The 13,539-nt window shown below is 47.5% G+C and overlaps 1 long non-coding RNA gene across 1 annotated transcript; it reads left to right on the forward strand.

Moving 5' to 3' along the window:
• The first annotated feature begins 249 nt into the window (after window positions 1-249).
• Window positions 250-7,110, forward strand: LOC119628027 (uncharacterized). The gene is made up of 3 exons (XR_005244304.2): window positions 250-421; window positions 2,839-2,958; window positions 5,118-7,110. It is a non-coding gene; the product is annotated as an uncharacterized lncRNA (long non-coding RNA).
• The last annotated feature ends 6,429 nt before the right edge of the window (window positions 7,111-13,539 follow it).

Consider the following 13,539-nt stretch of genomic DNA (forward strand, 5'->3'; position numbering starts at 1 on the left):
GCTTTAATATAGTAAATTGTATTATTTTTCAATTATTCATTCCCACCTGAAAGGGAAATGACTGCACGTCAGTCAGGAGTAGGCCAAGGCAGCCTTTTGGTGCAGCATGACCCAGCAGGTTTGGAGCGCAAGCACACAACCCCTCCACACATTATGTAACCATTCCACGTGAGGTGCATTAGGTAATCACCCATGGAAGCTTGTGCTTGGCTTGGAGCCACTATTGTCAGTACAAAGTATAATTACCCTGCTAACGCTGTACATATGGCTTGCGTCCAGGCTCTCCTGTGCCCAGAGAGAGAATAAAGCCATTGAAACCGTCCACAATTCCTCAAGTGTTTTACCATCTACCCGCCACTCACCTGACTCCCCTTGGACCTCAGTTAGAATCTGACATTTGGCATCATGAACAGATCCTGACGTGAGTAAGCCTTTGGTCCCCATGGATTCCAGGTTGGCCATGTGGCCACATCAGGGGTTGTGGTACCCAGCAGCAGCTATGCTGCTCAGATGGGCTCCGGTGGAAACCTGGGCAGCAGTAGATGGGTCCTCCATGAGCATGGAGAAGGCGCTGATGCAGCTGGAAGCCCAGAGCACCAAGAAGAAGCAAGCTTTTGCTGGCAGAGTTGGATAGTATTTTTGACTGTGCTATGAGAAGTACACACCAAGTCCCTGAGGGGTGAAGCACAAGTAAGGGCCCTCCAGGCACAGGTCAGGCACCTGGAGGCCCAGCTACACAACTCAGAAAAAGAGTTACAAACTGCCATGAATGAGAAACTCCAGGAGCAGGCGGGATGCTTGGAGGCTCAGCTACAGAGCTTGGAAAAGGAATTAGAGGTTGCTGTGAATGCAGGCCTGGGTGCATCATCTTGACTGGAGACCCCCCACTTGGTCTGATACAAAGGAGGAAGAACCCCCATTGCAGGCTCATCCAGTGGTCCCTCAGAAGGTAGATCGTAAACAGCCATTGGGGCCACAAAGGCACACTCAGGGACCCCCTCCCCCACTGTAATATGAAATACTTTGTATACTGTCTATACCCCAACTGATGTGCAGGAATTAGGCAAGCAGTGCCACCAGTGTCCAGAGGAACCTCTGTCCACCTGGATGCTTCATTTGTGGGATGAGGAAGCAGATAATATCTCCTGTTCTGCCTCTGAGGTGGAAAATCTGGCCTCTATCATGATTCACCCCTCCCTCCATCAGCAGGTGCAGGTGAGTAGGCAGTTGGCACAAGGGCAAGGCGACCACACCATGAATGAGTGGCTATGGGCAGCCATACAGACTGTGTGGATCAATGATGATGAAATACTCAAAACCATGAGTAAATGGTAGTCGTATGCCGATTTGGTGCAAGTCATCTGGGAGATGGGTATGCAGCAGGCTATGTTTGACCTGAATACCCGGGGACCAGATGATGAATGTTTCACCTCCCAAATGAGGGATCTTGTGTTGGGTTCTGTGCCCCCAAGTGCCTTTGGCTCCCTAGCTGCTGTCCTCACCCCAGATGTAGGGCACTGCATACATGAAGTAACCACTGCTATGGTGGCTCTCAGGGAAGCAGAAGGCTGCCAATTGGACCAAGGGGTCTGTGCCATACAATAGGGGAAGATGCCCTACCTTCAGGGAGCATCCCATGGGAGAAAATGGGGCTCCAATGAGTGACACACTCACAGATGTGGGTAGATTTGATTTTGGCCAGGGTTGACCAAGAGAAAATCGATAAGCGGCCCAGTGAAGTTCTCTTAACTTTCTGGAGACAGTTATCTCGAAGCAGAAATTCTAGAAAATGCCCAAGGGGCAGAAGGATATTGCTATGTGACCAAGTCCCACCCAGGCGTTTCAGCTCAAAGACTACTTGCTGCAGCCAGGCAGAAATCTAGAGCCTTTTCTGTTTGATTAGGGAACTGGCAGAGGCACCCAGCTTGGGGAGAAATCAGATGACTGGAGGCCACATATGGAATTAGGGATCCACTGGTCCCCCACCAATGTGCAGTGGGTACTGGCACTGCTGGATACTGGCACAGATTGCAGCCTTGTTTGTGGGAACCTGGATAAGTTTCCTGGCAAACCTGCTAACACTGACAGTTCTGGAGGCCAGTCAGTGAAAGCGAAACCTGTATCCCTGTACCTCGACATTGGCCACTTGGCTCCCCATTTATATACTATGTATGTCTCTCCCATACCAGAATACATTCTGGGGATGGACATTTTACATGGCCTGGTGTTATAAACCACGGCCAGGGAATTCAAACACCAGGTGCGTGTGGTACAGCTCGTACTGCGCAGACACGCATCACTAGCCTCGGGTCCTGCCACAACCCCGACGAGTTACTTCCACTCATCAGTACCATTTGTCGGGTGGACATACAGAGATAACTGAGACAACTAAAAAGCTGGAGGAGGTGCAGATAGTGCGTGGCACCCACAACCCCTACAAGTCTCCAGTGTGGCCAGTTAGAAAGCCTGATGGAACTTGGCGGATGACAGTGGGCTATCGGGAACTGAATAAAGTAACACCCTCTTTGCATGCAGCTGTACCATCAATCATGGATTCGATGGACCATTTGACAATGGAATTGGGACAGCACCACTATGTAGTGGACTTGGCCAATGCATTTTTCTCCATAGACATCACTCCAGAGAGCCAGGAACAGTTCACCTTTACGTGGGATAGGTGACAATGGACTTTTACAGTGTTGCTGCAGGGCTATGAGCATAGCCCTATCAAATGCCATGGTCTAGTTGCCACAGATTTAGCCACCTGGCAATGTCCAGAAAGGGTCAACCTATTCCATCATATTGATTATATTATGTTAACTTCTGATTCTCTTGCAGATTTAGAAGCAATGGCGCCCCTCTTGTGGCAACATTTGGCTGCATGTGGTTGGGCCATCAGCAAATCCAAGGTCCAAGGGCCTGGATTATCTGCGAGACTCCTGGGAGTTATCTGGTCAGGTAAGACAAAGGCCATCCCAGAGGCTATCGTTGATCAGATTCAGGCATATCCTTGGCCCACCACGGTGAAGTAGCTGCAAACTTTTGTGGGCCTCCTGGGATATTGGAAGGCATTTGTGCCCCATTTAGCTCAAATCATAAAACCGTTGCACCAGTTAACAAAGAAAGGAGCTACCTGAGACTGGCATGATGTGGCTGAGACTGCCTTCCTGGCAGCCAAGTGAGCTCTTCAGCAGGCACAAGTCCTACAGGTAGTTGACCAGGGGTGCCCATTTGAGCTGGATGTGCATGTGACCATAGATGGTTCCGGTTGGGACCTGTGGGACTGCATGGAGGTCTTGAGAACTCCAGTAGGCTTTTGGTACCAACTATGGAAGGGAGTTGAGCTCCAGTATTCCATGATAGAGAAACAGCTAACAGCTGTATATATTGCCCTTCAGGCTTGTTAAATTATGACAGGACGGGCTGCAGTCATCGTGTGGACAACTTACCCGATAGTGAGATAGGTGCATTCATGGGTAATGACCCCCCAGACTGGGACAGCACAGACATCCACTTTGGCAAAGTGGGGCATCTACTTGAAGCAGCAGAGTACACTGAGTACACATGTCTTAGCAGCAGAGAGGCAAGAGGTCTTGGGGCCTGTAGTCCTACTGCAAGATAAGGCCATGGGGCCTGAAGCACCCCTAGACCCTGAGCCTTCACTGTTTAAGGAAAGGCATTCCCCCATTCCCGATGGGGCATGGTACACAGAGGGATCTAGCCAAGGTGCTATTGCTGCCTGGACTGCTGTTGCAGTCCAACCTAGTACTGACACCATGTGGTTTGAAACCAGGTAAGGACAAAGTAGCCAATGAGCTGAACTCAGAACAGTGTGGATGGTGATCACCAAGAAGTTGACACCTGTGGTAATCTGCACCTATAGCTGGGCAGTCTATTGAGGCTTAACCTTGTCATTAACTATCTAGAAAATAGAGAAGTAGCTAGTCGGCTACTGACCCATTTGGGGCCAAGCCATGTGTTAAGACCTCTGGGAAATGGATCACAAGAAAAAGAATACTATTTATCATGTGTCAGGCCATATGCCTTTGACCACCCCTGGCAATGATGAGGCAGATGCCTTGGCCAAGATCCGATGGTCAGAGTAGGCACCTACATGAGATGTGGCCTTGTGGCTACACTGGAAACTGGGACACATCGGGAGTAAGCTGATGCAACAGGTCAATAAGCATTGGGGTCTGTCCCTGCCCACATAAGACATTTGGGAGGCTTGTCAGAAATGCCCGGCATGTGCTCAGGCATACCCTAAACAGAGGAAGCTGCCCAGTGTTACACAGGTAATGATAGGTCAAGCGCCTTGACTTGCAAGAGTATACACATGCACTAACAGCTGTGGGCATGGCCACAGGCCTGTTGTTCGCCTACCCTTGCAGGGTGACTGACCAACAGAACACCATCTGGGCACTGCAACACTCATGTGCCCTGTATGGTTGCCCTTTGGCCATTGAGAGTGATAGGGGGACATATTTCACTGGACAACAGGTACAACAATGGGCACAACCAATGGACATAAAGTGGGGATTCCATGTGCTGTACAACCTGCTAGCTGCGGGTATGATTGAGAGATATAATGGGCTTTTGAAAAATAGGTTACGCTTGCATGTCACACCCCCATCTTTGTGGGGCCGGAGTTCAAGGTTGGACCTGGTGCTCCAACCCTTGAATGAACAGCCATGGAAATGCGGCTGGTCTGGCCCTGGTGAAGGCTTTGTTACACTGGGCTGCCCACCCGAGCCCCCCGCCCCCTCTCCCCACTGCCACCTTCAGTTGCAGATACAAACCAAGAATTACCTCCTCCAACCAGGTGTGGGGATGAATGGAAACCTGTTGTTGCCTGCCCTAATGGCCCCTGAAGGCAGGGGAACAGAAAACCTGGCTTTGGCCATGGACCCTCCAAGACCCCACTGCCAGTGATTGGCCATCATAGCTCTCTGGGGGAAGGGCCTACATTATGACTTGCATGTCACTCCTTGGGTGTTCAATACATGGCCCTGGAGTTGATTGTTCATAGAGAAATGGCCAGGGAAGGAACCCTTCTCTGGGGGACATACGTACTGTCTGTGTGGCCTATTATGAGCTTCCCTGTGACTTTGGCACAGATACAAGACTCAAAGGAACCATGGGGTGCTGATAAAGTGTGGCACCATCTCCCAGGGCAAAAGCCCTTGGCGTCTGCCTTGGTATCCAGAGGTGAAATGTTAGACTGTATTTTGCTTGAGGGACATAACTTAACTCTGTTAGTACCTGTGCCTGCTCTGTCATTTCGACCATAGGTTAACATGCTCCAACTGCATTGTGGACTGGGCCCCGACCTTTGCTGAGGTGACCGATGTTTCCAGCTGTTGGAGCTGCACCGCCCTTCCAGGAGCAGTTGCAGATGGCTTGCCTTGGCACAAACATTCAGCATCTGCAGAGAAACGGACATGGCTGGAGACTTTGATTCCCATGGCCGACACCTGGAATGCAACACGGTAAGCTGCAGACAAAGGATGCTGCAAGACCCACGGCATGCCCACCCCCTGACTGGCCCATAGCATTTATGATGGGAGGGGCTGGCTAGTAGGGAAACAGGTAGTAATCCCGGCCCAGTGCATAGAGCAACACTGGGGTAACACCACTGTGGGGTGGGTACCCAGCACAGCCTGCGTAAACATAACACATGTCACCACACTGAAGGTATGGTGGAACATGCGACCCCACCAAGGTCAGGCCCTGATGGATTTTATGGCCCCTGGGAGTTTATGGGTCATTGGGGACACAGGGTGTCCTTACTTACCAACAGACTGGCCTGGACATTGTACCTGAGGTTGGCCTTGCGTACCTGGCACTGTTCTCCCTGCTTTGCCCAGATGCCTGCATAACTGGGAGGCACCATGCTCTCAGTTTTTGTGAGTGCAAGGAGGCCCCTGGTGGTTCTACACCTTGGAAGTGACTATCGCTGGAGTGGGTGTCATAACTGCAGAAGCAGAAGTTACTGCTTTTGCAGAGCACATCGCTCAGGTTCTGAATCACACCCGAGGGACCCCCCTCCTGTTAATGGATGCGGTTGATCAGATCAGAAAGGTGGTGTTACAAAACTGAATGGCCTTAGACATAGTCACTGCTGCCCAAGGAGGCACCTGTGCCCTTTTAGGAACACAATATTGTTCCTTTATCCCTGACAGTCAGCAGAACACAACAGCAGCCCTTCAAGGGACATTAAGTTTCTAGGGAGCCTTACTGATGACCCCCTGCGGAGATGGAGGGGCATCCCTAGGCTCTGGCCTGTGCTGGACCCTAATATAAATAGCATAACTGGGATCCTAGTAGCTGTTGCTCTCTGTATTGTTGTTGTGGGTTATAGATTCAAGGCTCTGCCCTATAGGCACATGTCTCTGCCTGGAGGACACTCTTGGCCTAGGGAGTCTAGGGTAAGGGAGATGGCTGCACTTTAGTCAGGAATAGGCTGAGGCAGCCTTCCAAAGCAGCATAACTCAGTGGGTTTGGAGCACAGGCGCACAACCCTGCACATTATGTAACCACACCACGTGAGGTGCATTAGGTGATCATACACGTGAGCTCATGCTTTGCTCGGAACCACTATTGTCTATAAAAGGTATAATTACCTTGCTAAAGCTGTACATATGGCTCGCCCCCAGGCTCACTCATGTCCACACTCACTCACACTTAGAGAGTAAAGCCATGTCAAAACTGTCTACAATTCCTTGAGTGTTTCTCCAGCTACCCGCCACTCACCCCGCCAACTCCCCTTGGACCCCAGTTAGAACTTGACACCACCCCTTTCCCTGTAAAAGGAGTGCATTCCTGCCCACTGCTGTGTAGCTTTCCATGTCCCCAGTGGGAGATCCATGCATCCCTGTCCCATCGACTTTCAGCTTGGACCAAAGCAACAAAAGCAGACATGAGAGAGGCCACATCAAAGTAGAAGCTTTAAGAGGCAGGACAAGTGTCCCCAGTACTCCTGGTCTTTCTTTCTGCTATGAGAATAGCATAGCCCATTTAGGAAGCTGTTCCTTCAGCTTGAGTTCCTGAATGGGAAACTGCTGCTTCAATCAATGCACAGCCTCCCTTTAATAAACCTTGTAGTAGAAATTTCTGAGATTTGGAGATCATTTGTTACTACAATACTGACCACTACACAGGGTGCATGGCGTTTCTCTGCCTGGAACAATCTGATGACAACCTCACTCCTTTGCATTGTTAACTCCATCCCAGTTCTAATCTGACTCTTTGACCTGGACAAATCTCTTCACATGCTTTCACAGCCCTGGGTATCTTTTCTCCTTAGTATTTATCCCAACTGTCATTTCACCACTTGTATGTGATTATTCAATCAGTATCTGCCGTGGTGTAAACTCCTGGAGTCAGCACTTTGCCCAAAACCACACAGCTGAAAGCTGGTAGAGCCAAGGACTTGAATTCCAGCAGTCTGGTACCAAATTCTGTATTTGCAACAACTGGACTAGGCTGCTATTAATTTCATCTGATGAATGGTATCATCAGAGACCAGGTGATAAGTACTGGGAAAAAAATTGTGATCTGCCCAGGTGACTCAAGGAAACATTTTTTAGTTTCTTTGTTGTATACACAAAATCACCCGAGCTTCCAATGAGATGTGGATGAGCAGCCTCAAGACAGCATGTCTTCTTGGGTAAATATAGATTTAAGGGTAGGTTTCCCTACTCTCATTAGTGCCCTCCACCCAATTCACTAGTAATACAAAGCAAATTATAGTAACAACAACAGCATCAACACCCTGGGTCCTCTTCACACCCCTTGCTGTGCCTAGCAAGATGCCCTGTACGTATTAAGTGCTTAATCATTGTGATTTGAATCAAATGGATCCTGTAGTCTTTATCTTATGATTAAATGCTTGACATAAACAAACGGTCATATGAGACCGAATTGCCCATATAGTAACTCCACTTGGTGGGGCAGGTGGGATGTGAGAATCTCATTCTAAAACTGAATGTGACTCTAGAAATTAGGAACCTGAACACAGACTGCCTCAGCCATAGAGCAGGGAGAGGATGAGTGTGGGGCCCACACACCTGGGTTCTTCTCCAAAAGTAGAGAGCCTGGGAAGGGGCCGGCATGGGGAAATTGGTTTTGGAACAGGTGATCTTGAGGGGCCTGCAGATCTCCTGGAGGTGACGAGGTGTGAGGTCTGGGCCTCGGGTGGAGAAAGGGCAGGACTAGAGCTCAGTGTCAGTGCTGGTGTAATAACAGTTCAATGACATCCTTTCTAAGGCCTCTTATAGCTGAAATATCTTTGAGGCCAAGGCTCTCTCCTCTGACAAAGCTCATTTGTGAGTTAAAGGGAGGAGGGAGAAGCTGGAGTCAGCTGCAGAATTCCTGAGGGGAGGGTAGAAGAGTGAGTTGGAAACAATGTGAAATAGCTGGTTCCCAACTCAGCTGGTAATAAAGAATTTAGGTCTATTCTCAGGCAGTATTTCTTCAGGTATACAGGTGCAAGACAATCCAAATCAGAATCACCCCAAAGAATTTTTTTAAAATATGAATTCTTGGGCCCTTTTGGAATTGAGAATTGTGTGCAGAAATCTGTATTTTTCATATTCCAGATAAGACTTATGAATTCTAAAATCTGGCAATTTCTGGAAGAAAGTAATACTAACTTGCCTGGGTAGGGAAATAAAATCCCAAATCTTTAGATTTGGTACCTGAATAAGTGTTCTTTTTCAAGGATATTTAAGTCACCTTTAAGACCACCTGTGGATTCAGTGGAACAGTTGTTAATTGGAGTGACTAATTGTTTTTTAATAACAGACGTGCCGTACATTGCTAAACTTTCCTTGCTGATTTCCCTAACACTACACAGAGGAAAAAATAGAATCTCTTTACTTCTTGTGAGCAAATTTCAACCTGTTGCTCAAGTTCTTTCTGCTGAGGATAAGGGTAGATGCGGCATCATCCTGGGAAAAGCTTGCGACCTTGAGGTACTGGTGCAATACGGCCAAATCTCTAGTACCAAAGACAGAGCCAACTTGGTTTGTATTAAAGCCATTTCATGCAGCAGCTAAGCAGAGACCCCATCTCCTGATACCTGGTCTTCATATTTCTATAGCTTTTTAATCATGCACTAGAAAACAGGTACTCTTCATCTTTTTGATAGCAGGGCCAAAGTCCCAAGTTCTGGCTCTAATTAACCCAGGTGCTCTCTCAAAATCAATTGTGTGGCCATAGCTGGGCTGGTGGAGACCAGGGCTAGCCACCCACCAGCTAGGAGCAGTACACAGGCAGTCTCTCTGGGGTGCCTGAGCTAGTTAGGCCAGTCCTGCCAGAAGCCAAGGGAGGAGGGTGGAGATGCAGGGCTTGGAATAGGAGCCTAGAGTGGATAAGGAGGGTGGGGCTAAGTAGGTTTCTGTAGCAGGCCCAGAGAGGAGGAAATTGTGGTGGAGGAATCATGTTCAGGCGTGTGACACTGAAGGCTGGGCTTCTATATGGGTGGGGACCACCTGCTCCAGCCACCCATGAGAAGGAGGTTCTCTGGCAGTCGCTCCCCTTTGATGGGATATCTCGGGGTGTAAGCAGCTCAGTCTTTCTCCCTAGTGTCCCACCAGAATAAAAATGCCCAAGGAGTGCCAACCCTCCCTGTCAGCTGTGGAGTTTACACCAAGGAGGTAGGAGGTAAGCGTCTTGTTAGATTCTAAGGCTTGTCTTCTCAGTTCTCCCCACCAGTTGCTGGCCTGGGGCAGGGATGCTACTTCAAAGGGAGCCTCTGAGGCTGTCCTTCTCCTTAGTACTCTGGGTCCTGGGGCTGCAAACTGTGTTCATCCTCAGCCACCAGCAGCAACAGGATCCTGGGGACCCCCAATCCTCTATCTATTTGGGAAGCTCTTTGCCCAGGGCATACAGGTGACTGTGTTATGAGGGCTGTTGCAGATGGTAATGGTGATAGCTCTGTGTGGTCGTGGTACCTTTCACATGCTGATGAGCAGAGCGCCTTTGCAGGGAACCTCTACCTTAGCTATTGACTGCTTGGAAATGAATTGCCTGTCTGGACAGTCTATAACATATAGCCATCGGGCACTACATGTACTATTTCAAGGCCTCTTCCCAAAAGGTTACAAAATCACTATGCAAGAATTTGAAAGAAATGTGTGTTGGGAAGAGAGGGAGAATTTGGGATTTTTATGATGGTGCCTAATGAAAATCATAACGGTGAGAGCTTATTGAAGCCTTATGATTTGCAAAGCATGACTGAGAAGCACTTTATATAGGATTACAAGCCCATGTGGCAGGTGTTATCTATCATTACTGATGAGGATGGCGAGACTCAGAGAAGTTAACTGAACCAACCAGGGTTTACTGATCCCAGAACCCATGCGCTTGACTTCAGTTGATGAGGCCACATTTGACCAAGAGTCTTCCAGTTTCAAAGTGTACAGGGCTGGTGAGGAACTACTTGGGTTTGTAAATAGCCTTTGTCCAGACAGAACAGAGGTGACTGCCCCAATCCCCAGTGCCCATGCTCAATAACTAATTCAAAGCTTGGTTTCCTCTGAGACCTCAATGGCCCGGTCTTGTGGGCTTGGAGACTGTTAAGAGTACCTGTCAAAAATATGTAACCCATGGCCTGTGCCATTAAGAATACAGGGACTGTGCAGCTCAGGGGTGAAGCTAATCCTTGAAGCTCTAGAGCAGTCAATAAAAAAGGGAAGGAAATGTGTTTGAGAAAGAAGAGCTGGACACTGAGCCAGTCTCACCTCCAAAGCATGGTTCACTGGACTTATGACTCTAAACCTGGCCCTCTCCCCACCCTCACCTAATATCAGGTCCGCCAACCTATGGTGAGCCAGCAGCCCTGGCTATTGCTGTCTGTTTCCTTCTCAGGACCTCGACACTCGGTCTTCCCTCTGCCTGGAACACTCCTTCCTTGGCTTTTCCCAATATTAGCTTCCTATTTTTAATCAGGTCTTGGCTCAACGGCCATCTCTTCACAGAGAGCTTCCCAGATCACAGCATCTAAGATACATTCCCCACTTCCTCTCCCTGTGTTATTTTCATAATGCCTATCACAACTGAGAGTCTGTCTTCCGATTTATTTTTTAACACTCCACTTAGCATAAAAGTCCCATGAGTGTAGAGACCTTTCATGTCTTCTACCTCCTAGACACTACTGTGTCCGCTGGGCTTGGCAGAGTTTCTAATAATAGCAGGGCCTTGGCTAATGCTTGTTGAGTCAATGAGTAATTGAAGGGAACAGGAGATATCGTGGCCACCAGTTTACCTCTTTCTCATTCGATAACTCTGCTCAATCCACCTCAGGAAGGTAAATATCTTGGTCTAAAAACAAAAGTAAAGAACACCTGGATTTTTAAGTGCTCAGGGAGCAGCTGATTTCATTCTTGAGGTAAGATAAAAAGGCTAAATGGCATCACATGGATTTAGTCCCCTGCGGAACAGTAAGGTGTGGTAAGACTGGCTCTGCTCGCCAGTCTTGAAAAGCGACAACATTTATGACTCACCCCAGCTTGTCCTTCTAGACAGCAGGTATGGTATTGATCTTAATGATGTGGGGGTACTTGTCATGCCAATACAATTTGAGAAAACTGAAAGTGCACCCTTTTGCCCTGCTTTATCAAGCCACCCACTTAAATTTCCAGTGCACTTTGCTCACGTATCTCTTTCTGTTTTGGGTGTCATTCATTTTTAAGATGGGAAGAGAGCTACCTTTGGAATCCCCCATTCCAAATGTATGTGGAAACACATACAACGTGTTTCTGTGGGCTGTACTCCTCTCTGCAATTGTGGGCAAGTCACTTAGTGCCTGCGTTTCTTATGTTTTTCCCTCTGTAAAATGGAATAATAACTACTGTCCTCTATGGCATGTGAGGTGGCTGTGAGATGCACAGGTAATGTTAGCCCTTTGCAAAGCACTAAGTGTGACAGTGATGTAGAAAACAGCACAATACAGCTCTTGCTCAAAATCACACAGCTCCACAAGCGATGGGGAGCAGGGAATACACAGGAAGGTGTGTTTGATTTGGAGAATTTCACTTGCAGAAAATCCACCGTTCCAAAAGAAATCTATCAGAGGAAGTGACTTCTAGGCAGGATTTCTTTTTCCAGGCGACTACCTTAAGAATCAACTTACACGCTTTAATTAACACCCAGCCTATTTGCTTTGCAGAGAGAAGTATTTGAATCCAGCCTAGTGATGCTTCCTCCTTGGCAACCACACAGCGTTTGGCAGTATTTCACATGCTGGTGGTTTTTATGGGTCCCTTATTGCACTTATGTGTTCTTCATTGTAATGGGTGTTAAGCGTTTCTGGCGTCAGCCCCAGCCCTGTCCCTGTTTGATTTAAGAGACCTCTGATTTTATATCTGATCCTCAGGTTGGCTCCTGTGATCTTGTTTTTAAGTCGCTCCTTATCTTGTTCTATTTCCCTGTGCTATTCTTCATTTGCAGATTTTAGGAAATGCCTCTTTGAGAGAATAAATTTTTGAATTAGGAGCCAAGTCAGAGTCCTAACAATTTTCTGGGGAGCTAGGGGCCCATAAGCAATGTTGCATTATGAAAAGGGAATTAAGTTTCTGAGGACCCAGGCTTGAAGCCTGGCCACAATTACCAGGAATTCTTTTCCTACTCCTTGTGCCACGATGGAGATAATAGCAATATTGGCACTGAACTTTTATTGAGAATTTACTAAGTCCTAAGAGTCTTCCTTGGACGATCTCATGTAGATTATCCAATGCCTACTATCCTGTCTACTATCTGTTTTTGGAAATTGAAAATGTGAGATTTAAAAGTTTCAAGCTCACCAGGTGTGGTAAATGATAGAACCCAGATTAGAATGCACACTGGTTGATTCAGAGCACGTGCTCTCATCCACCAGGTGCAATGCCTTCTACTGGGCTATATTACCTGGAAATCCTTGTGGAGACATCAGTTGACATTACCAGGCATCTGCTTTTCACAGGATGTCATCTGATGAGATGAGACCTATGAAGCTACTTGGAAACTGTGCACTTTTATTCATCATTGTCCACTTGTCTTGTTTACCAAGATTTAGGAAGAATGTTCCAGAAGGACTCCTATTTTCCTACTTTTGTGGCCTTTAAAGAAAATGACAGATATTTTCATAAAGAAAAAAAAATGATGCAACTTACCAAAGGAGAACATGAAATCAGTCCTAACTTAGAGTATACATTGTTTATAAGGCTGAAACCAAACTGTTTTAAATTCTTTAGGAGAATTTGCAGCTACTATATCCCATGCTAGGAACTAATAACATAAGCATGATAGTCAAAATGTATTTACTACTGCATATCTGCCACTGATAGCATTTCTCTCATATGCAAGAGGCAATTTATCATAGTGGCTAAGGGTGTGGGTCGTGGCTTACAGTGGCTGGCACTGCCAGTTGCTAGCTGTGTGACCTTGGGCAATTTTCCCAACCACTCTTTGATTCCCTGTCTATAAATGGGGATGATAATAAACTCATCCCCTGGGGTTGTTGTGAGAGTTATACAAATCAATACACATGGTGAGCTT

The sequence above is a fragment of the Chlorocebus sabaeus genome, chromosome 23 (genome assembly GCF_047675955.1).
Source record: "Chlorocebus sabaeus isolate Y175 chromosome 23, mChlSab1.0.hap1, whole genome shotgun sequence".
Classification (NCBI taxonomy): domain Eukaryota; kingdom Metazoa; phylum Chordata; class Mammalia; order Primates; family Cercopithecidae; genus Chlorocebus; species Chlorocebus sabaeus.